At 34.3% G+C, this 26,428-nt stretch overlaps 1 long non-coding RNA gene across 1 annotated transcript in view; it reads right to left on the bottom strand.

The window, feature by feature from the left end:
- Positions 1 to 959: 959 nt before the first annotated feature.
- LOC107507991 overlaps positions 960 to 26,428 on the bottom strand; it is a 112,598-nt gene continuing 87,129 nt past the window's right edge. The window contains exon 6 of the long non-coding RNA XR_004953922.1: positions 960 to 1,085. This is a non-coding gene — a long non-coding RNA (uncharacterized LOC107507991). The remainder of the gene's footprint in view (positions 1,086 to 26,428) is intronic.

The raw sequence follows: 26,428 nt of genomic DNA, 5'->3' as shown, positions 1-26,428 counted from the left end.
AGACCTAGAACCTTGGGGCCTCCTTTCTTAACCCACCATATAAAATGAGGTTGAACATGAGAGTTAAAGGCTGGTGAGAGAGATAAGACACTGGGTTTTATATGATCGATTTGGCTGAAACTGTTGGCCTACCCATTTTCTTACCACAGGCTAGGGAAAAGGCTGCTTGCTTGGGGACAAAACCAAGAAAGAGAGAGTCTAATTAAAGTTACATTTTTTTTTTTTTTTTTTACAAAGTATCGACGCTGTCCCAACTGATTCTTATTAATTACTGTGAGGCTAAATGTTGGTGGTGGGGGTGGGTAACAGGAAGATGGATGAATTAAACTGTAAATTCATCTTGATTTAATAATTTTGTTGACCTTGGAATAATGTAAAAGTTCAATATAATTTGTTTCTACAAAAATCTTATCCCCCAAAAAGGGTGGAACCAATCCCCTAGGTTCACAAATAATTCAAAGTCGCTTGCTAAAATCAAAGTTAAATTAGCAATTCCAGATGTTCTAATCTTAATTTATAAATTCTATAATTTTCTTTTAAAACTTACAGAGAAGAATTAGGGAATATTACTCAGCCATAAGAAAAGATGAAATACTGCTATTTGTGACAACATAGATGGATCTTGAGATTATTGTGCTAAGTGAAATAAGTTAGACGGAAAGAGCTGAGAACCATATGATTTCACTTATATGTGGGAAATAAAACTGAAAGTAAGAAACGAACAAGACAGACATAAACTCATAGACACAGAAACGATTTAGTGGTTACCAGAGGGGAAGAAGGGTGGGAGGGAAGGAGGAGGAGGAGAAGGATAAAGGGGGTCAAATATGTGGTGGTGGAAGGAAATTTAATTTTGGGTGGTGAGCGCACAATGCATTATATACATATGATGTATTATTGCAGTGCACACTTGAAACCTATATACTTTTATTAGCCAATGTCATCCCAATGAATTTAAATTTTTTTGAATAATGCAATAAATAATAGAAAAAAAACTTACAAATTATTGATGCTGTTGGGCCATGGATGTCGTGGGATTCATCTTGAGGTGATAAAACATCGTTGCTGATCTTTGCAACTCTGGCCTGGAGAGAAAGGGAAGTTAGCAACAACAGACTACTACATAGAGGCCATTAATTTCCTGGAGATTAAAAAAAAAAAGTCAATTTAACTAGTTATTTGGCATTTGAAGATAAAATAAGTGATTAAATGAGAAATTTATTTTCTGTAAGATGTATTGTCATTGTGAAGACTTCTAAATGTGAAATCATTTATATACAGTAATGTCATATTTCATTTTGTGTTTCTATGTTTTTTTCTCTTTCCCCTTCTTCTTTCTCTTCCTCTTTCTCTCTCTCTCTGTTGTCCTTCCTTTCTTCCTTTAGTTCTTCCTTCCAAAAAAACGTATCTTTCTTCTTCCTCTCAGATTTTTTTTTGGCTTCAGATTTTTGTCTCTTCCAAGTCAGTTTCTTCCATGTTCCTCCTTCCTCTGTCCACATTGCCACAGGGATTTGTCACATTAGATTTGAGCATGCTAACGGAAGAAAGGGTGTTGACTCCTCTTTAAAATAGTTCTGCTAAATTAGAATATTTCTTCTAGAGTGGTTATTTCATGACTTTTAATACGCATTAGTGTTTTATGCTATTGGAATGATTTGTTGGGATGCACTTTAATAGAATATAGTCACCAACACTGTATTCTAAATGAAGGTTTTTTTTTTTTTAGTCTATATGTATAATATATATCAGCGGTCTCCAACATTTTTAGCACCAGGGACCAGTGCTCCTTTGAGAGTCTAATGCCTAATGATCTGAGGTAGAGCTGAGGTGATGATGCCAGCGCTGGGGAGCAGCTGCAAATACAGATGAAGCTTTACTCATTTGCCTGCCGCTCACGTTCTGCTGTGCGGCCTGGTTCCTGACCAGGCCACAGACTGGTACTCATCTGCAGCCTGAGGGTTGGGAACTCCTGATGTATATAACCAACAAATAAATTTTTTCTTAATCAATTTTTTAACAATTATAAGTTCTGACTTATTTGTTTTGGGAATTTTATAGTAAAGATTTATAGGCTTTGTTGAGATATGCACACTACACATCCATTGTTTATTGATGATATATATAAGAAATAAAAAGTGATGTAAAACGTTATTCAAATCATAACAGTGAAATAAAATTTATGTACTTCAGAAGATATGAAATGTCCAAAAGTATAAATAAAACTCATTATAGATTTTATACAGGGCAAAATATTATCACTGGGTAATATGCACGTAAGAAATGTTTTAAGTTGTATCTAGTATAGTGAATAGGATAAATGAGTTAAAGGTTCAGCTCAGTATTGTTTTACATAAATAAAGAAATTGCGGGATATAGTGACGAAGTAACGAAGTGAGATTAAGGTGGAATCCATGCTTAACAAATGAAAAATACACACACACACGCACACACACACACACACACACGACATTACTCTTGAAGTGGTATATGTAGTATAAGTCATCTAGGCTATCAAAACTTCATAGAAGGAAAATAAAAATAAAAAAGGAGAGAAAGGAATGATAGTTGTTATAAGGATAAGCCTATGAGATTTCCCTGATTTATCATAATGGAAAGGTAGTGAGTAAAGAGAGGAAAATGAGAGCTTTAACAGAAAGTACTTAGCATAAAACTTCAAAGAGACTTTCCACAATGTCTGTGATCCTAGTTATAAAGAGAAAAAAAAAAATCCATCCACTTAAATCTAAAACAAATGGTCACTTATATGGCATAAGTACCCTTTGTCTAGGCAGGAGGGTCAAACCTTAGAAGAAAAAGAAGATAAGTCTTTAGAAAACAAGGAAAAACTAGATCTCATGGTTATGCTTTCTAATGTTAGGAATGGAATATCTGGGCTTCATTATTCTAAATTCTCTGCATTCTCAATTTTGAGAACTGAACAAGCTAGATATATACACATCCTTATGATTTACACTTACACATCTATCTTTATTCCCAACCAAAAATCACTGAATTCTTAAAACACTGAGGAGTAAGAGAGGATAGTTTTGTTTTCTGTCAGTATCTTGATGGGTTTATGATGAGGAAAAGTGATCTGTGATGATTTATAAAAAATTAAATGTTATTAATTTTAATAACAAATTTAATTATTTAAATTAACAATTAATTTAATAAATTCATTTAAATGTGAATTGGTAATTTTATGCATTGCTATTAACTCTTATTTTTTCAAAGCATTTATGCACATCCACTCATTGAATCATCTTAGCAATGTGATGATATGCTTTGCTACATTATAAATAAAAGCACAATGACGAAAACATTAAATGACTGAAATGAGAATTCAAATGTGTCAAAGACAGAGCCTCTCAGTCAGGTCTTCTGACTCTTGCTCTAAATCTTTTTCTAGAAACTAATCATCCTATTTTATAGAATTTTAATAAACATTTGGAGTCATTAGACTCCAAATTTACAGTACTGTGGAAGTCAGGTCCTGAGCATCTCCACTTGCCTTCAAAGAATACATTTTGAAAAGGCACAAATGCTTCTCCCCTTACTATCATGGGGAATTCAGATGACTATTTGGACTCACGCTACTAATTTAGGAGACTTGTCCTGGGAGGTCACCTTTTTCTTCATCTTGTGAGTCATGTAACATTTGGTTCAACCTCTTAGTATTTGTGTTCTCTGTCATGTGAGCATCAGATGATCACACAACTATAAAAATTATAAAGATAGTATATCTTGACTATGGAAAGATGAAAAGCAAAATAGATCAAGAGTCAGGATGCCTAAAATACACTTTGAAACACCTCAGCATAAGCAATGTGATATAATATGTATGTATTACTTAAGTTAAGCCAACACCCAGGTGCTCATTAAAAAGCATTTTGAGAAGTGGTCCACTGACATGTATCCAACAAAGATACAACATGCTATCAGAAGGGGCCGAACTTGAGAGGTGGCTACACGACCCTCGTAAACACTTTTAACAATGTTTTGCTAATTAGGTTACTGGATATCCAAAATGGGTTTCTAATGATGAAAGTAGTGACATATACTGTTAATCTGAGTTATGAAATGAGCAATTCGTTGGTGAAATTAGAGGTCATCAAGATGTATGGATTGCCTAAAATAATTTACAACTTCGCTACTGAAAGTTGGGTTGGTATCCAGCAGCATGAACATCACTAACTAGCCTTATCAGAAATGTAAACTCTTAAGCTCCACTCCAAGCTTGTCATATCAGAATCTGCATTTTAATCAAGTCCTCCAGTGATTCACATATTCTAGTTTAAAAGCATTCCCCATGCTTCATGAGCAAGTTAAAAAAGAACTCTGGCAAGGCCTATAACTTATACCCTTAGGAATACTGCTTTAGGCTCAACCCTAAGGAATCTGTTCGACCACAACTTTGGACTCTATTAGCCCAAAATATAACATGACGCTGCTCTGGAATTCTGCATTTGCCTTAAGTAAATCTTTTATTCAAAGTGCTAAACAGTGTATGTAGCAGGGCAAAGAACTCGGATGCACTGAACTTACAGATGAATTAACTATACACCTAGGACAGTCACACTTCATGTTTATTGTACCTGTGTGATTACTAATAATGCCTCATTTCGCTCTCGTAGGTGTCTGGATTTAGGTGATAAATTATGTGGTCAATCTAAGCACAGGTCACACAAATTTTCACTTTGTTAACAAAGCACTTGTAAACAACAGACTCCCACATCAATAGTTTTTACAGAGATAAGAGATATGAAACTTTTCTTTTTGAGAATCTCTAACATCTAGGAAATTACCAGCTTATTCTGCCATCCTGATATGTCATCTTATCTAAAAGAATTATCGAATATGGTGAAAATGGTATTGGTGGATTAAGAAATACAGGAAAAATCAAATGTACTTTCAATCCCATAGTCTGGTATCCATTAGTCTTTAAGTCAGCTCTTCTACGAAATGTTTTGTAATTTTAAAAATAAGATAGGCTGGAAAATGCTCCAGTTCTAAAATAAAAGTGTTGTTAATGTGGAAGTGAATCAAGATTAAATTTTAAAATGTCTTAATCCAAAAAAATCTGAAACAGTCATTATCTAGTCACATGTATGCTAGCGTTAAATCAACCACCATAACTCATATACATTTTAGCCAATATTAAATCTTAATCAATGTTTTGAATCCCTATCACAATTTCTGACACAATTAACAGTTAAATTGATGGAATTTTTTACTTTCTAAGTGCCAAAATTGAATGGTATCATCTAAACCAAAATGTGTTTGTAACAAAGCAATTCAAGACCATCATTTAATTCTAAGTTACTGTTTTCTGAAAGTAAATGAAACGGTTTGGAGCTCTTATTTAAATAGATTCTAGATCTGTGGTACCATTTTGGCAATGATGAGTTTTCTTGGTACATCATTGTTACCATAATGGTTAAGGAACTTATGAACATAGCATTTGTGGTAACCAGTTTACAATTGAGAATCGAAAGGTGCATTTTCAGAATCATAAATAAAGCTAAATACCCTCTTATTCAAGGGAAGGAATATCCAAAACCTGACCAATTGTACAAGGATCCCAATTAACCAAGACATTTCTTACTAGTGTGCAGACCAGCGTGTGATTACCCTGCAATTGCGGAAGCAGATCATTGTGAACTTACTTTCTTAGACAATGTTCCTTCAATCTGAGTTTCAAAATATTCTCACATTAAATGTGACAAATCAACTTGAACATTAAAAGACCCATACATTTACTTATCACACAGGTTAACCAAGAACAAAATGTTAAATTAATTGAAATATTATACTGATGGATCCCAGAACTTTATCAAAAAAGATCACAGTTTTTGAGGATGCTGACAAATCAGGAGGAAAACCTCTAAACACACTCAGTTGCAACATTGCAACTGAGTGAAATTAAAAGAATCATCAATTTCTCATTCCAGCTATGGCATACTCATCATTGAACAGTACTATATTAGTCTCAACCAGAAATTTATAAAGCACTGCTTTCAGGATTTTAGAGTTATTGATATGTGTCTACAATTGATGAAACAGCCATGAAACACCACAAAACAAATTTATCTAGGCAACTCAGCAATCACACCAAAATGCAGAAAGACAGATTATGAAGCATTAAAAATATAATTAATGTGATCTAAGTTCCTTTAATACGCAGTTTAAGGTTAAGAAATAAATGACAATTTAATTCTCATTATTCCCATTATAATTGCCATGTCAAATGTGTTGAACATGAAGTTGCTAGGAGTGCCTTCCAAATCCCAAAGCTGTGAGTGTACATTATTTTACCTTTCACATCAGCAAAATGAAACTAATGAACATCAATAACCTATATTTGGTATCTATAAGAAATGAATACCCAGTAAAGAGCACTAAATAAGGAATTAGGAAATATGAGTCTCATCTCTATTTAACTATTCATGTTTTATTATTACATAGTGAAGCTTAGGATCTGACTATGTTCATATCCTAACTCAGCCACTTACTGGTCATGTGAACTTATATAAGCTATTCACCCTTCCTCAGATTGCTCATCTGTTATGTGGGCATGACTTGAATAGTTTTATTTTGGATATTAAGTGTGTTAATTTGTTCAAAGATGTTTAAAACAATGCCTGACATAAAGTATTTAATAAATATTATTGGTGTTTCTTCTACTCTGTGATGTACTTTGTTTACAAAGAATTTAATAAGTCCTTTTATAACAATTTCCAGACTGTTTCGCCTTCCACCTAGATACTTACTTGAGGAGATTTGATGATTTCTAGGGTCCTTGAACTTCTAAAAAAATGTACATTCTTCTAAACTTCTAAAAATACATGAAAAACAAGAGAGTCATCTTCTAACCTTACGTCCTACTCAATATTGCACTGCCAAGTTAAAGTATTCTTAAATAAACTTGTATTTTTCAAAGAGAAGTTCTACAAGGATATACCAAGGAAATATATGACACCACAAAATAGCTGAAACACATCTAAGTATAATTATATAAAAAAAATTGAAGAGAAATAGGAAACCAAATAAATAAACAAGTTAAACAAACAGAGCTATGAAGTCACTATATTTTAAAGTATAGCATGATGGAGATACTTCTGTGGAATAATTTGAGAATCACTGCTCAAAATGATAAAAGAATGGTTTTTTTTAAACATTTATACCTCTATGATTTGCGCATGTAAGCTTAGACCATGGCTTCTACTACTGACGTGGTTGTTTACTTGATTTAAGTCAACTTGGCCACTGGAGGTTGAGGGATTCCAGCTGTCATTTCTGACAAACTGCATCTTTTGTTGAGACGTTCTTCTCTAAAGTTGCCTTTTATGATAGCTGAGACATACCAATTTTATCATAACCAAAGACTCAAGTTCACAGGTTTTTGTAAAGCCATTTGAAAGTTGCATGTATCGGTTCTATCTTTGTGAAAAAAATACTACTAAAACTATGTATTTTGTAAGCTTACAGTGGTTTTACCCAAGAGGAAATCATTGCCTTTGTCACCACACTGAAAGCAAAAGTACCTTTAAAAACCCTTGAAGCAAAAAGTCATCCATCAAACTCATCTTTCTTATATAGAAACTAGTCATAGTTGTCTGGTAATGTGAAAATCTGAACTGACACAGATGAACTTTTCTCATAATATGTAAGAATTTTGTTTAAAATATAATCACATTAAAACAAACACATGGTGGTTCTTAAAAGAAGGGGAAATCCTGGTTTCCAGAATTATGAAGATAAATCAAACCTAGACTAGTTAGCAGAAGCCAGAGCTCATGGGAATTTCAACCCATCTGTAGGTTCAAGGGTCTGATGACTGGAATCCTACTGCTTATGTGAATACAGGAGACGAGAAACATGGCAAGCAGAGCACCTTTAATGGAGCTTGAAAATGTACTTTCTCTTTGAAAGGGGAACATAATCATTGACTCTTGCTTAGGGAGGAATTCTAAAAACCAAAATAAAATAAGATAAAAAGCAGAAACCAAAATTCCAGGAAGGGGTATATGAGTATATAGTCTGAATTTATATTAGTTCTTTGTTTTATTTTTCTTCCTCTATAGCTCTCTTTTTTAGTATAAATCCCTTTACCTCAAATTGTTAAATCTACTGATTTCTAAAATTCTAAGTAAATATTAGCAGAATTGTATATTTTATTTAAAATGTTATTCCTCATCATTATATTCCTCAACAGAACTATTCAGTAAGAACAAAAATTAAAACCAGAAGGAAGGAATTATGATATGCAATGGTGAAGCAAGACACTGTAAAAATATTAGTAAATCTAAATAAATATTCACCAATAATAAGAATAATAATTAACTAATTTGGATGATTTTAATATAAGGCTTAAGGCACAGAAAGGTATATGTATAAACAGCCTTTTAATTTCCATGGTTACCTTTAAGTGGAACTAGAACCAGAACTTGCCGGTGAGCTCACTCCTTATCTATATATTCTCAACACTGGCAAACATATGACAAAACCACCAGAAACCCCAGCAACTATGATTATACTTCATTACAGCAATTACAAACAAACGGCGAATAATGGAGACAAATACTGTCACTTCGAGAGCAAAGCCTCTGGAAAATGCAGAGTTAAATGGAAAGGCAGAATAGTCCTGTGATTCAAAAAGGACACTAAAGTTAATTACTTAATTTCTAAAAGGTTATTAAAGTGACCCAGAACAAGAAAAGGGAACTCTCATGCGCTATTGGTGGGATTACAAAGTGGTGAGCAACTGTGGAAAACAGTATAAAGGTTTATCAAAAAGTTAAAAATAGAACTAATATATGACCCAGCAATTCCATTTTTGAGTCCCCAAAGAAAATGAAAACACTACTTCAAAAAGATATGTGTATTCCTTATATTCATAGCAGCGTTCTTTATAATAGACAAAAATATGGAAGCATTTAAGAATCAGCCATTGCTAAAGTCTGTTCTTAAAATCTGTTCATAAGACTCATTTGAAAAGCATATTTAAAATGCAGATTCCGCAAAGCTCTTCAAAGATTTTTATTCACTATTTCTGGTATTATGACTAAGAATAAGCATTTCTGATAGGCTCCCCAGGTGATTCTGGTGCTAGTAATCCAAGGACATGTGAGAAACATTGACCTTGTACAGAACAAAGGCTAACATTTCTTAAAATAACCTTCACAGTAACACTGTGGAGATTACCAGCATAGGTTGAAAGGGTCCTTTGATGAACGAAGCAATATTTTTCAATGAAATAAAACATGGCTGTGTTGTAGTCTTTTAACTAGCTTGCAGATAGACTGAATTTAAACCTTCCTACTCTCTTCCATGACCACTATGTAGACATCAAGAGGGAATTTTCCTAACACATATCAACAAGCATTAACTAACATGAACGTGCAGTAACTTAAAAAATGAATTACCTTAAAGGTATATATTAAAATCGACTCTTTCGAAACTTAAACCTGAACCAGCATAGTATATATCCTTTAAAAATTAACTGGCTAATATCTAACAGACATTCTAGATAAGTGCCTTTATTTTATATATATATATATATATGAGTACACTTTCCTTTTAAATCGGAACATGCATCGTACAACTAATTACTGAAATTCTTACGACGAACAGCTGCCCTCGTGGGTTTGGGCGTTGTTCCTTCACTGAATCCATGCCTGGATGAGCAGTAAGCAACTTTTAGGGGCCTCATTTGACTAGTCCCAGTGGCATTTCGTCATTTAGCCTCGGCACTCCAGTTCCACTTTCTCTTACACCTGCAGGGTAGTCACGTTTGCCACAGGTAGACTTCTGAAGCTGCTGGGCCTTAGAATCACAGCGGCAGCATAACGTGTCTGTATTTTGACACTTTCCGAATAATGACATTCTCTTTCTCCTCTCACTTCTGCAGTTGAGACCAAAGAGGTCAGAAGAGAAGAGTACATTTTATAGTTCGTTTGTGTGAACAAGTATGTGGTGAAGACTTAAAATTGTTTAAAGGTAGATATTCTAGAATATTGATCACATTGTTTAAAGGTAGATATTCTAGAATATTGATCAGATTTTTCAAATATATTTTTTAAAATATTGCTTTTTAATCTTTTTTGCCAAATCGTCTTCAGAGCTGTCATTGAAAAACATGGCTACACTGATAGTTTGGTAACAATGATTTTTTATGGTATCATATAGGCTAAAATCTATATTTAATGGGATAGTACATTGGATACTTTACTCCCCATTGTTCTATGGCTAGAAGTTAACTCCAAATTATTTTCTGAGGGTACCTTTGATGAGGATGGAAGCCTATGTACCTTTTCAACTTTATGAGATGTCAACATGGTCTCCTAAAGCAAAGGAATCTCCTTTTAACTGGCAACACAGTTGATCTATATTTCTTTTATTAGTCAGAAAGTAATACCTCGAGATCCTCACTGCTTAATATAAATTAAAAGCTCCATTTTGAGAAAAATGGAAATTGTATTTATAGAGAAATACCTAAAGTTTTTTTCTCCTTATAATTAATTTCATATATTTTCCATTGCTGTCTTCAATTTCAAATAATTTTTCTGCAACATTGAACCTGTTATTAATCAAAATATTTGAGTGTATTTTTTACCTCAAATATTACATATTTTCTTCTCTAGAAATTCATTTGGGTCTTTTTTATATCCTATTTCTCTCTCCATATTGTTCATTTTATATTACTTTCTTGAACATATGGACTACACTTATAATTGTTTTTTTCACATCCTTTTCTACAAATTCTGTCATCTGGGTAATTTCTGGGTCTAGTTCTTACGGACCATATTTCTCAGTATACTTGCATGCCTAGCAATTGTTGATCAGATTACAGGCACTGCAGATTTTATCTGTTGGGATTTTGTTATACTCCATTAAACATTGTTTGGCTTTCTTTGGGGATGCAATTAACTTCAATAGAATCATTTTATAATTTAAGATTTGTTTTTAATACTTTTAAGAGCAAGTTTAGAAAAGCCTCTAAAGGAGTATAATTTTGTTCTACTGCTAAGTCACTATACTGCTGAGGATTCTACCCGATGTGCTATATATTTGGAGATGTTTCTATTTTGGCTGGTGGTAAATAGATTATTCCCAGCCTCACATGCACACCAAAGATTGTGTTGGTCTATTCTTTACTGTGGTCCATTTCTTCATTTCAGTAATTTCCTCACATGTATGTGCAGAGCAGTACTCCTCTAGAACCTCTACGCAGCGGTCCCCAACATTTTTGGCTATGGGAACTGGTGCTCTTATGAGAATCTAACGCCTGATGATCTGAGGTGGGGCTGAGGCAGTGATGCTAGCGCTGGGGAGCAGCTGCAAATACAGCTGAAGCTTTGCTCGCTCACCTGCCACTCACCTCCTGCTGTGCAGCCTGAATCCTAATAGGTCACACACTGGTACTGGTCTGCAGCCTGGGGATTGGGGAACCCTGCTCTAGGGGATCTTATGCATATATTTGGAGCTGTATGCTTGTGCTGCTTCCTCATATCTGGTATTTCGCCCTGCAAATTTTTCTAGATAGTCAGTTTCCTCAAACTCTGTCTTTTCAACTTCCAAGGCCTTTGAGCATTGTTGAGGTTTCTCTTAACTTTATTTCCTCTTGGAAACTCTAGGCCAAGAGTTGAGACAGTCATAGGACTCATGTACTTTGCTTTCCTTATCTTAGGATGAATATTCTGTGCTATCTTTTGGGCACTGCCTGAAAAACTGATGTTTCATATATTTTATCTTGTTTTCTAGTTGTTTAATGTGATAGTAAATCTGGTTCCATTATTCCACCATGGTGAAAAAAAGAAGTCTGTACTATTTCTTTTCTGTGTAAATTATTGAATGAATTTTTTAAAACTATAACCTTAAATTTTAATTACCCTGTTTCTATTTTAAACTTTTAACAACATACAGTAAAATTTCAAATAAAATCTGCTAGAAAAATAGGTATATTTTGAAGATTGTTATCATTGTATATTTTAATCATGTATCTTAATATGTAATCAAATTGCTATATAAGATTGGTTTTCTTCTGGAGCCAAAGTGTTCTTAAGTTAAATTGTATTTTCTATTTCCAGTGGAAATCGAGTCTTTAAAATTGCAAAAATACTTTCAATAATTTTTTTTCCTAAAAAACAAGCAGAATTGGACATCATGCAAACTTTAAAAAAAATACTTCTCTATGTAGGATTCCATTTTAAAAATTGCATATCTGCTGGGGACTCCTCAAAGGTTTCATGTTTGTTATTTAGTTAATTATAGGACTTAAAAGAGAAATGCAATCACTCTGCCTATTTGGGTCTCTGCATTGTTGGTTCTTCATAAGTAAGGGATAAGAGAATTCCCATTCATCTCAGGGCTTAAGAACAAGAGAAGTTAAATACCATCATACACAAGTCATAGCTTAAAGGATGTTTCTGTGAAGACAGATTTATTTCTAAATAACACTATACATCTGTTTGATACTTCTCTGTCAATTTCCAATGAGACTACAGAGATGGCAACAGAATTTCCAGTTTCTCTAACAGAATATAAAAAAGCTCCTTATGGTATCATATTCAAAGGAGGATCATCTAATCATGCTTGCTGATTTCACCATGTTTTGTTTGTTTTCATTTTGGGTTTTTTTTTTAAAAGCAAATATGAAAGATATTTATTTTTTGTCCAGAAAACTGGAACCAATCCACTGAGTCATCCAAATAATTGAAAAAATAATTGAACTGAGGTAGACCCAGGATGATTGATCCTAGGATTTTAAATCCCTACAGCTCAATCTAGGTCAGCTAAACCTTAATCTTTCATTTACAGAGTAAGTGCTTTTGAAACACATGTACTAAGAAAAGATTCTCTGGCAAAGAACAGCGTGTTCAGTGGTTGGGTACTATGCTATAATGACATTTTGATTGTGTACTACACAAAACTGTTATGTCATTATGAAAACACTAGGTAACGTTTGTCAAATCTAAGAGAAGGAGAAGTTTCAAAGTTGCATCTATAATTAGTGCACCGTGAACTTTAAAATACTTTCATTTTGACTCCCAGAACCAGATTTTGAAAAGTGGTCACAGCGTCTCTTTCAAGATTTTAGATTAGAGGTCACATTTTTTTCTTCCTCTTTAAATATGAAAGGGAAACAACTTCTCAATTAGAACAGACCCTAGGTATTGACTATTGACAATGGCTGCAAAAGTGTTATTTGCTTACTCCCAGTCACTGCCAATTCCAATGATATGAGTTTTAATTATAATTATAGTCTGCTCATGGCATTTGAGTAATTGACACTTCCAATTTAAAAAGTTGATGAAACTAAAGCGTATTTTTGAATTACAAATTTGAATCATGTGTACTTAGCAGCTGGTGTAGCAGAGTGAGCCTTGCTGTCAATCCAAAGTATCCATACTCACTTGAACATCCTGATTTCCAGGTTTCATTTGTCAACTTCCCTCAATGTTTTTAAGGTCTTGTGAAGTGAATGAAGTATTGTTTCTGTGGAAAATCTTAAAGAATACCAAGAGCTAGTCTTATTGATAGAAATAAAAAGAAAATGTAGCAGTCTAAAAAACACAACAGTTCCTTGGCAAGAAAACCATAGTTATAGATAAATTAGAGTACACAGATCAAACACGATGGTTTTATAAATGAGTTCGCCATACATATGTAGAAAAACAACAACAAAAAAATCCAATTAAGGAAACCAATCTAGCAATTAGTTCTTCCAGGACAAAAAGTGACCATTAAATAAGATAAAAACCTCAAAACTTGTGGTATGAGGTTACACATAGGCCACACATAATTATAAATGGAAATGTAATTGAGGAAAAAGCCAGAAGCCTGTATAAGCACCTTATAAAGTAACAGGTGGCACAGGACCACGTATGTTTCAGAGATGTAAAGAATTGGAGACTGTTCCATAAAGTCAAGATTAGCTGATGTTAATATAACTATTAGCAACCTTGAAAATATAAATGTATAGTTAAGAAAAAATAAGATTTAGGCCAGTGCAGGGAAGAGGTGAGGTGGAATAAAGGGAGCGGTTACTAATAGGCATTGAAATATATTAAAATTACAAAGGTAACAAAGAAAACCTTAATTTAGATATTAAATTATTAAACATTAAGAGAAAAGGAAAATGGGAATGAAAGTAGAATAAGTGTTCTTATTTTTTCATCTTAAGGATTCAACATGCAAACTGATAAATTTAATAAATTCAATTGATTGTCAGAGATTAGAGGTATAAGCATATATTCTACAATTTTAAAATCACTGGGGTTAAATAGGAAAAAGAGTCAAAAAGAGTAAGTAGGAAATATAACTGAGAATAAAGAGTATAAGGTGAAAACTTGCTATTCATCCTAAAATACTATTTTTAATATATTCCCATTTGATTATATAACATTAATAAAAATAAAAAAGATTAGCTGATGTAGAAATAAAATGTTTTTGCCTACATGAGTCCCTCCAGTGCTTAACTCATGATCTGTCAATACTATTCATAGTTACTATTTTAATTACTCATTTCATGGTTAATGTTTCCTCAGAAATGATGTAGTGGGGAGTGTGTTTTACTGGCATCTATTGTAAAAGCATTAATGAGTCATTTCAGTATTTTATTTATAGAATTGTTAAGTATCTGGGGAGGTTTCTTATATTTTTCAGTTTTATGCTGATGCTTTTTACGAAGGGAATTATAAGCTAAAGTGATATTTTCAGATTTTTATTTACTAAATATCATGAGATAAGTTATGTGAAAATAGATAAGTTTGGGCACAGTTTTGTTAAAGTTTAAGAATAATTTTAAATAAAACTGGTGAATAAGATTTGAATATTTGCATTTATGATATACATTGTGTAGAGTAAGGAAAAATAATGTATATCAAGATTTCATCTCCATGATTAGGTTTATAAAGTTCTGAAGAAAAATAATAATCAAAATAAAGATAATTCCATTCAAATGTGATCAGTTTTACGGAAAGTCAGGAGAAAAAAAAATGCTACCTCAGTCTCAATATCCAGGATGTGTTAACACCTAGACAGCCATTCAGAGTAACATTAAATAATATCGTGATGATAAACATCAGTTGTGTAACACATGTAGCCCAGATTTCAACTGGCATCTACTTACGTCTTAAGATTTCAACTGGATTACTTGAGCACTCAGTCATTCCATGTCCTGTAGATGAGTAATACCTTCCCAAACTTCTGGTCTATCTGAGCAGCTGCTTCCATTGAATGAAGTCAGTTTTGAATTATCTGAATGTTCTGAATGCTCTGTCCTTGTCTACACTGCATTAACCCAGGTAGGGAATTCAGAACATTCTATTATTTCTAATAATAATGAAAAAAAATGCGACTCATTCTAATATGGATGTATACTGTAGATTTTCCAGAAGATAGTAAAGCAGTTTGTCACGGGAGAAAAAAGTTTATATTGCAACCAGGTAAATAACTTCAAATAGGAAATTAGATAAAACAGTTTTTTACAAGGCTCCATATACCTAATTCTCAAAAACCTCCCGTTAAATGCTCTTCTGTTTTTTCGACCATGGGGAATGATGAAATTCAGAAATTTCAAAGGAGTTCAGCTAAATGATTCTGACATTTATGGTTTTGATAAGACAGGAATGATCTGTAAGAGGTGGGGACTGTCCATCCATTTCTCTCTTTACATGTAGGCTCGGAGTTTTTCCATGTGGTCTCTCCACATAGGCCACTTTGTGCTTCCTCACAGTATGGCAATCTCTGGGGGAAAAAACTGCACACATAGTAGACCAGTGTTTCATTGTGAGTATTTGAGGCTGCAGAGTAGAAACTGCACCACATTTTATGATTAGCCTCAAAGAAGTTAGTGTGTCACTTCTGTGAAGTTCCAAGTCCACCTACGTTCAAGATGAAGGAATATAGACTCACTTCTCACTCACAATGTAATACCAAAATGTGGAATGGGAGATGACGTAGACATCTTTGGAAAATATAGTATGTCACATATTTAATTACTTGTCCTACATTTTTACTCAATTTCTCTCACAAAAAGGATCAAAAAGTAATATTTACATGTAATTGGATTATTCTAACACTTTATAACTATTATGAGTACAGTTCTTCAAATCGCTAATAGAATATTTAAACATCTATAAAACAAACAGAAATGTATGTATTTTACAAAACTAACAGCAAAATTAACCTGTCTACCAGGTAAGACTGGTACAGCTGCTGGAGGTTTAGTTAAAATTATGTCTATGACACCAGAGGTGTAGAATCTAGAACTGGCTCTATTGGAAGAGGATGATGGTCTGAGTTCTGTTGTGAGTTCTGTGTCTGAGAATGATATTTAAGCCTTCAAAGATATTTAAGCTTTTTGGTTTGAACTTTGATAAAATATCCTTTTTATCTCATCATTTTATAAGATTTTTTCTCTTTCTTTCTGTGGAAGGTATCATTAACTCCTATGGATGAGGCAATAAAACTCAAGTAGATAAAGTATTGTACAAGTCAAAAGTCAGTGTGTCAAAGTTAAGACCAAAGTTGAGCTCCAAAGTCACTTCTCTCAACCACACAACTGACTTGATCAATACAATACAAACTAGCAAGGCAACAAAACTGAATGTGAGTTTCCATCTGCTTTATTGATAAAGTCACTAATTACATTTCAACCATATTAAAGGTATAAACAATCCTGACCAATCTTGCTCACCTGAGTTGCCAGGATTCATGTTTGAAGAATGCTAGCAGGTCCCTCTAAAAAATTACATCTGTGATTGGTTCACACAAGCTATGCCAAACTAGACTAACATAGTCCACCCTACTGTATTTTTGGCATACTCCAGTGGGTGTTCTCCCTTAACATTTTATCTGTCTCTTCCCTATCATCCTGAAAATAAATGCACACGTTTTCAGAGTAGATTAATTGCACAGTTATTATGTTAACATAGTTGGATAGGCCAACAAAGACCTGCCTCAATTAGTATAGGTATTGTTCATGTTTTTAAAAATCAAGTTACAGTACCCTATAATGTAAAAATGTGCCCAAATGCCAAAAAAAAGTAACAGATTTGCATGTGTTTGAAAATTTTTGCATACATTAGCCTTCTTAAACCAAGAAGGAAAAGGGAAATTTTTAGCATATAATTTAACAATTACATACCATTTCCTTTCTTCTTTCAAAGAGAATTTTTAAGATTTAGTCTATTGCCTATACACGTCACTCTAAGGGCAGAGCTATTTATAATTTTAAAGTTCTTGAAACAAATATTCAGATGGATTATTCAATGTAATTATGAAACAGAAAAAGACAGTTATCACAAGAAAAACAGGACACTTGAACAGACTATTAACTATGGAGGACGTTGCAAAAAGAATTAACTAATTATTTTCACAAAAGTCTCCAAAGACAGAAAGTTTTATGGGTGACCTCTTTAGGACTGCAAAAAAAAAAAAACATTTAAAGTTTTGTTACAAAACTCTCTTGAGATTTCTCAGTATATAACCATATCCTCAAATAATGAATTGGTTTCCCCTTCCTAAAGACGGTAGTCTAGATATTCATGAAAAATATGGTTACTGGCATCAGACAGATACTTGCATTTGCATGCTCACTCCACTGTGTACGAGACATGACTTTGTCAAATAATTTGACTCTAAGCTGCAGTTCCTTCATTGGCAAAATCAGAAAAATGACAATAATAATATAATTCACATAGATTTCTAATAGCACCTAATACGTGGTGTCAGCAGATATCAGGTATTACTCTTGCTTATAACGACACCCATTAACACAACCATTGCTTTATTGGGACATTCAGACCAATTCTATAAGACATAAATAAAAGGTAAAATTAGAAGTAAAAAGATTAAATGACCATTATTATTGACAAGTATATAATTCATAAAACTGGAATTCTAAAAGAATTGCAAAATTTTTTAGGATTATCATACATTAGAAAACTGGTCAGGTATAAGAGAAATAAATAAAAATAATAGCTTTCCTTAACAAGTTAGATAGTTATAATAAACATATTTCATTCCCATATGCAATAAAATTTTCCCAAAAGGATATATGTATAACAAATTTGAAAAGAAGAATAAAGGGAAATTTATCTTACTATAAGAATGGATTTAAAAATTATTATAAAAACAGAGACCAGTGTATTGGAATCTCATAGTCCAGAATATTTGTACACATACATTTATGCACACTTATGAGTTTAATATAAGAAAATATTATAAATCAATAATGAAGGGTGAAAGTACCAATACTTGTTTAAAAAGCTATTTGGGAAACAATCAAGTTAGGTCTTTATCTCTGTAATGACCACTTGCCTATTGATTGTCTCCCTAGCTCAAAATGTCTTCTGTTCCCTGATAACTACCGTTCCCCTAATTCTTTGCTACGGAATCTGATCCACAGAGAACAGGCTCCAAGCAGCCAGAGTTCAACCAATATGATATGTTTTGGGGCAACGTTAATCACCGTATCTAAGCTAGAAAAACAGGGTCACCTTCCTGGGAATTTAGATTGAGAGGAAAAGCCGAATTTAGTCTTTCTTTGGATGGCTGGATGGTTCCCACTGGGACAAGGAAGTAGAAAAAACAGATGAGAGGGAGGAGGAAATGCACTGAGAGCACAGGCCAATGAAGAAAACCAGACACAGAATCCCAACGGCATGCCCACCATGGTTCCGTCTCTCCCTGACATGTGGCTGCATCCTAAAGGTGGGTTCCATGAAAGGGGCCTATATGCCTCATGAGAAGCAACCTACTCTTTGACAGCTCCAGAATTCTCGTGGTTTACACCTAGAATATTCCTAAATATTATCTACCAAAATAGATTTCAAAAGAAGTATAGGCTAAATTTTAAAATGACACATAGTGCAATATTAAAAATATTCATCTTGGGAAGGTAAAGAACAATTCTAAATGAAAAACTATGAAAAAAAGGAAACTACATACTACTTAGCCTTTCATACATATGTAGTATTAATACAATCTGTAAAAAAAATAACAAACATGGAAATATCTGCACAAATATAACACAAATATACAAAAGATTTTACATGTATTTTTAGTACAAAAAGAGCTCTAAAAAATGGAGAAATATTCTATCATTCCAAATTAAAAGAAAACTAATGAGAAGAAATATAAAAGAATATTAAATATGTGACAAATATTCTTCAAATGTTTTCACATTTAAAGTACATATTACTTGTGTCAATATTGGCACACAGAAATAAGTGCTACATGACTAGTAGTGCTGTCAGAAATTAAATTTGCAACATATATAAAGATCATACCCTTTTCAGCCAATATACTAAATCAACACTTCTGCTTCCAAGTGCAGAAACCTAACCCAAACCTCTTTAATGAGAAAAGGGATGGATTGGCTCCCACAGGTGAAAATTCCAGCAGTGCTCACGTTGGAACCCAGTGCTCAAACATGCGATTATGAATCTCTCTCTCCACATCTGGTCTACTTTCTACTGTGATGGCCCTTTTTCTCTCAGGCGGGCTCTTCCTCAAGGTGAGAGATGGCAACCTACACTTTAGATTTATGATCTACCTGCTTAATAAGCTGGCAGAAGGAGAACTTTAACTTCCCAATGATTTTCTGCAACATCTCAAGATTACACCTCATTATGTCTTATTGGCCTAACTTAAGTCACACGCTCCTCTCTGAAACAATCACTATGGTGAGTGAATAGGTTCAGCTTCCAAGGACAGGTGTAGGGGCATCCTGCGTGAATCAGGGCTTGAATCACAGGGATGGAGATTAGGGGAGATAGTTTACAAAAGAAAACCCAGGTGCTATTTCTAGGAGAAGGAAAATAGATATCCCTCATACTCCCATACCTAATAATTTAACTTCTAGGAATCTAGTCTAAATAAATGATTAGAAAGAAAAGATTATGGTATCTATTTTTAAATAACAGCTGTATTTCTTATAGGACAAAAATGAAAACAATGGTAAAAAATAAACTATAGTATAAATTTACTATAAAACTAGATGTATATTATATATACATATAATACTATATATGTTATATAACATATGGTATATTATGTGATGTATATAATGCATGCATGGGGATAAACACAATAGTATGTGAAAAGATAGGATAAAAATCTATATAGAGAATCTAATCCCAGTTTTGTACATATTTGTCTTTGCCCAGGAAAAAAAAAAAAAAAAACTGAAAGATACCATAATGATAACCTAGAGCAGTGGAATTTTAGGAATTTTCTATAGACCCATATCTTAGCTTTTTATCAGGTAAAAACTCTGTTAAAGAGTTACAAAATGCAGAAATTTAGTAGGTATTTATTTAGGTGCCCAGTACCTACTGTGCCGAGGAAGCCTGAGGTCATGACACCTCTCTGCTAGTTGCTAGTTGACCTATTAACTACATAAACCTGAACATCACGTGGATCTTTGAACTTTGGTATCTACGTCAATAAAATGGGAATAATGTCTGTCCTGCACACCTCATATGATTACTATGGAAGTCAAACGGCATACATAAAAATACTTTTTAAATTATAAAGTGCTGTAAAAGCTGATAGCATTAACATCTTGAAATAAAGATGCCAAAAAATCCTGTGTACCCTCCCCCACTAGCATTATTAACAATTCTAACATCAGTAACGGTAACTTCACAGTCATCCATCCCTCAGTGTCTTGTCTGCCATTGGGTGTCACTTTTTAAGTGTATAAATGAAGATAATAATCCTTACTTGTTCTGTCTTCTGTGAGGTAAACCTCCTTGATGTGAGGTGACATTGGACACCTACTAGTGCCTGGCACAGAGGAGACACTTAAGAAATGTAAATTATCTGTTACTTTTCTTTTGATACCCTACCTGTTCCCTTATCTATAAAATACACATGGCGTACGTGTGCAGAGCTGGGGAGAGGTAGGTAGCTGATATCCAAGAATCCCTCCCACTTTTCAGTTTGGATTTTTCCTTGAAAGTCAAATCTCTGACACAGAGCAGATTAGTGGGTTGTGCAGTACAAACAGCCAAACCAGTAGCTTTGCAGATTCAACACTATCAGGGGCGTGCTGGGCACATGTGATATCCCACTCCACTCCAACTCTGTGCTCAGAAGATAGTTATTCTTATAAAGGACCACTGGGATTTTGAAGCCTCCAACATACCTCCCCTAAGAAACTGAGAACCTTAAACACACATAGATTTTAAATGCAGTCCTAGAAAGCTTGTGGGTTCCTGCTGTACTCCCACGGGTTGCCCAATATCCAGGTTTAACTCAATAAAGAGTGGGTCAAAGAATGATAAAAGAAACTACTCGAGAAAGGAATAGGATCCTCAAAAGTTAAGAACTGTGACTGTCTTCTTCTCAGAAAATTCAGACTACGTCTCTGACACTGTCTCACTCCTCACCACCTGAACTCCGCCCTTCCTTCTCCTGCAAGCCCTAGAGACGTGTGTGCAGAATGCAAGTTCACTAGTGCCCACTTCCCTTGCTCTAGCCTTGACCCTGTGGCAGTACTTCAAGACTCAAGACAAGAGCCTGTTTCTTTACCCAAATTACTAGAGCCTGCTTAAAATCTTGAGCAGCTGAGAATGTAGCCTGTCCCCACAGGGCAGGAATGTATTAATCACCCTATAAAAGTTATTTTTAAAGTTTTATTTAAGGAACAGCAAGCAGCTGGAGAATAAAGAAAAGAAAGGCAAAACACAATTCCTTTATACCCAGGCTGCGATCCCTCTCACACCGATCTCCCATGGCTCTCTGTGGGAATCGCATCCATGTCCGAGTTTTAAGTGTGACCTCCCAAAATGGAAATTGGAGAATCCAGAAATAAAACAAACAGGAAATATGGAACAACCTGGTTTGATCAGACCCTTGTAGTCGCCTTGCTTAATTATATTAGGGGAGTTTGACAATAAGCTCGAAATTCTTTCACTGGATTTGGAGGGAATTATTTAAAAAAAAAAAAGAGAGAGACAGACATTAAAATACCATCACATGTAATGAGCTAACTACCATTTGGAAATCGTTTCCAATCACAGACTGCAAATGCCACCAATGGACCATTTTCTAGCAGTTCCTATCCTATGGATGAGAGAGTAATCATTTGAGTAATGGGTGAAAAAAACAGCAAATAACAAAGCCATAAAATAAACATTAATGCAGTCTACATTTCATTAAGCTCTGTTATGATACAAATTAATTCTTCTTTCCATTGCCATTTTAGTAATACTGCATTTGAAATATGATTGCTATATTTGTTCATTTATTTTTGAAAAAAAAATGTACTGCCAGTTTCAAAATCACTTCAATTTAACAAGATTTATTGAAAGTATCTACAGTGTGTGAAAGACAGTTAGTTCCTACCTCTTAAGAATTTATACTACTGCAGGAAGAGAATATATATGTACATGCAGAAAACTGAGTACATGAGATGCTATGAGTTTTCTCCGCTGTAAGAGTTCCAAGAAAGGTCTACTGGAGACCACCTTGAGGAATGGGTAGATTTCAGACAAAATAGGAAGAAACAACATAAGCAAGGGCGACAAGTGAGAAGACAGTGCGCATGTTCAGAAAACAGTAAATGATCTCTCAGCAGCATGAAAAAGTGAGCAAAGATTTCACAGCAAAATGGGCCCCAAGCCTGGCTCTACACTGGCTGGCTGTTTACCTTTGGCAAGTTGCACAGCCTCTTTAAGCCTCTGTTTCTTCCTGTTTAAAACCAAGCTAGTAATAAATGTGCTATGAGAGTAAGACCATGCGTGTGAAGTACCTATCACAGTGCCTAGAACATGGCATGTGCTCCATGTTTAAAACAGAAGAGGAAAGGAAAGGAAAGGAAGAAGAATGGAAGCGAAGAAGGGAGAGAGGGAAGAAAAGAATGAAAGATGGGAAGGAAGGAAGGAAAGTAAGTAAGTTGGGGGTTTTGAGAGGTTTGGGCTCAAAATATACATTTTGGAGCCATTTGCATATAAACCCAAGACATGAAGACAAACGAAAGTAAACAAGGCAGAAGACAGAACTGCAGTGACACCTACGCTTTGTGGGTGGAAAGAGGAAAATCTTGGGTCACACGATACAATGGAAAAAAGATATGACATGGTTCAGATTTGAAGTCTGTGTGCCTAAAAGATTTCTAGAACTTCTTGAGTGGAAAAATATCTTCCTCAAAGAATTATTCTGAGGAATAAGAGAGAGACAAAATACAAAATCGTGTAACATCATGTTTTGTACATAGCTAACTATTAGGCCCCTCCTCACTTTCTTGCCTCCCTTAGAAAAAGGAAAAGGAGCAATGAATTTAAAGAAGAAAAAAAAAACTGATACAAGAGAATGACTGTGGACGTAATGGAATAAAGAGAGGGCATAAGAAAGAAATGCTATGAAGGTTTTTGTATAAGGTTATCATTCATTCTTTAAGATTTCAGTTTCAGTGGTGGGTTTGGGGAGAAAAGCCAAATTATAAATTGGAAAAAGTAAGTGAGTGGTGAAGTCCTGGAACAACCATTTAATGTGTTCTTACTTCATGTCAGGGCATGAAGTAAAGAATGAAGAAAAAGTAGTTACAAGCATGGGTATTGAGGTTAAGTGAGTTTTGTTTAATCTATTTAGGTATTTATTTTTAGGGAATGAATTTACATGATACCAAAAAAAGAAAACAGAAGGAAAAAAGAGGTTGAAGATGAAGGCAAAAGAAAGATCATGTATTAGGGGAGGTAAATTGAGTCTAGACTTGGGTAAAAAGTTAGTCTTAATAAAGAGATGCATCTCTTTTTGAGTCGAAGGTATTACTGTTGATGGAGACACAAATTTCTTGAGAAGGAAAGGATAATGATCAAGAGAGATCATATTGGAAAGCATCTATCTTCTGAGCAAAGTTCTGATTCCTACTAAATCTCGACGCTCAGAAGTGGGAACAATAGTGTAGAATTCCCAAGTATTAGTGACAGCCCTGTGACAATGGCTGACCAGGTGGACTCGACATAGCACAGGGAGACAGAACAAGAGGAATTTGAATCCATGGAATAAAGCCTTGAAAGATTCATGATCAGAGCGTACAAACACAGAAGGCAGATCGGAGGGGGTGATTTCGGGTTCACAGAGTAGACCTAAAAGTTTTAAATTTTGGTTAGCCCCTCCCTTGCAGGAACGGTCAATTAACACAATTGGAAGGTCTAGAGTTGGTGAAGAAATTCTTCTTAGCTGAGGCTTCAGGGATACACTAACATCAAGGGGTTGGAGAGGTGGCCAATTTTCTGGGGTAGGATGAAAGAGGTGGCCCAAATTTAGGATGCAAAAAGCAAGTACTGAATGTAGAGGAATGAGCCAGCCTTCAGAGAGCCAATGAAACAGGAAACTAATAGGTAAGAAGCATTCCTGGGTCCACACTTGGAGGAAGGGTCAGCTGCAGCACAGCACATAAATATGCCTACCGAAGGGGCAAACAGACTGGTGAAGGCTTTTGTGAGATCTTCGTGGCTAAAGTAGAATGAAAATAAAGGTGTTGGGTAAGGTAAATGAAAACTTGCCAGATCAGAATGCTGGAGAGCTCACTGATAAGCTTCATACATCTCCAAAGATGATAACTGAGGCACAGTGGAAAGACTGTTTAGCAGACTTAATAAAATATGATGTAAAAGTTAGCTTTCTGACTTAAAAAAAAAAATGATCACAATGAAAATTATGTAGGAACCCATAATATAAAGCATATTATATAATTATGCTCTATATGATATATTTTCTATAATGATATTTCACTATAGTTTCTGGTACATATCTATTAATATAATTAAGAAATAATTTTACTCTAAAACAGCATAAATGACTATATTCTTATTTGAGGGTGCTGAGAGAAAATTAAATGCTGTAATTTAAAGAAAACATTAAGCTGATACAAAATTTGTTAATTCAAGTCCTAATATCTGTTACCTATGAATCTATGGATGTGACTTTATTTTGGAAAAGGATCTTTGCAGATATAATTAAGTTTAAAAAATTTTAAGATAAGTTCATCATAGATCAGGAAGGGGACCTCAATCCAATGACAGCAGTCTTTATAGAAAAGAGGAACATAAAAAGACACAGAAAATGCACCCCAGTATTCATAGTAGCACAATGTACAATAGTCAAGATATGGACGCAACCTAAATGCATATTAACAGATGATTAGTTAAAGAAATTGTAGTTCATATATACAATGGAATATTACTCAGCCATTAAAAAAAAATAAAATCCTACCATTTGCAATGACATGGATGGACCTAGAGGTTATTATGCTGAGTAAAATAAGTCAGATAGAAAAAGATAAATACCATATGATTTCATTTATATGCAAATTCAAGGAACAAAAAGAACAAACTAATCAAAAACAGACTCACAAATATAGTGGACAACTTAGTGACAGACAGAAGGGAGGGAGGGGAGCTGGGAGAATGGAGTGAAAGGTTAAAGAAGTACAAATTAGTAGTTGATAGATGGTCGTGGGGATAAAGAGCATGGCATGGGGAACGTAGTTAGCGTTAATATATTGGCTGAGCGGAAAACCAGAGGCGAGAAGAAGCAATTAGGGGGATCATTTTATAAACTACATAAATATCTAACCAATGTACTATATACTTATAATTAATTTAAAAATTTAAAAAATGGTAAAAAGAAAATAAAAGAAAAAAAGACACAGAAAGAAGGCCATGTGAAGATGGAGGCAGAGTTTGGTGCTACATAACCCTAAGCCAAGGAATGCTTAGGAAATGCTTAGGAAAGAAGTAGCCACCAAAAAGCTAAGAAAGAGGCATGAAACGGATTCTCCCTCAGAAACTCCAGAAGAAACCAATTCTGCCAACACCTTGATCTTGGTTTGTAGCCTCCAGAATTGTAAAAAAATAAATAAATTTCTGCTGTTTCAAGTCACCAAGTTTGTGGAAATTTGTTACAGCAGCCATAGGGAACTAATACAGTCAAGATGCTGAGAAGAACCACTGAAGGCAGATAAATATAAGGATATGGTAAGAAATTACAAGTGTAGATATGTGAGTATATGACATTTAGTCAGAGATCTGAAAGGTAGAAATCTAGGGGAAGCCATTTCAAATACAAAGAACAAAGGGATAGAATACATCTATGTATTAAAGGAGCAGCAAGGAGGAAAGTGTGGGCAAGCCAGCATGACTGAGGGCAGACAGAGGGACCCTTTCAGGATTAAGTGCTGTCAACTTAAAAACTTTAACTTCTGAAATTGAAAAAACTTTGTTTTATTTTTGACATTATCATTCTTTCTTGTGGCAATGAATAACCAGTAAAAGTGGAGGAAAAGCCCCGGATCTAAAATAAGTACCAGTTATATACCAAAATAACATTCTCCCAACTCTGTTTCTCAAACACACTTGTTTTTCAAGGTCAATCCCAGGTTATCAGAAAATTGTAAGAAAAATAACAG

The sequence above is a fragment of the Rousettus aegyptiacus genome, unplaced genomic scaffold, assembly GCF_014176215.1.
Source record: "Rousettus aegyptiacus isolate mRouAeg1 unplaced genomic scaffold, mRouAeg1.p scaffold_m13_p_13, whole genome shotgun sequence".
NCBI classification, from domain to species: Eukaryota; Metazoa; Chordata; class Mammalia; order Chiroptera; family Pteropodidae; genus Rousettus; species Rousettus aegyptiacus.
This window is presented reverse-complemented; position numbering and strand designations above follow the sequence as displayed.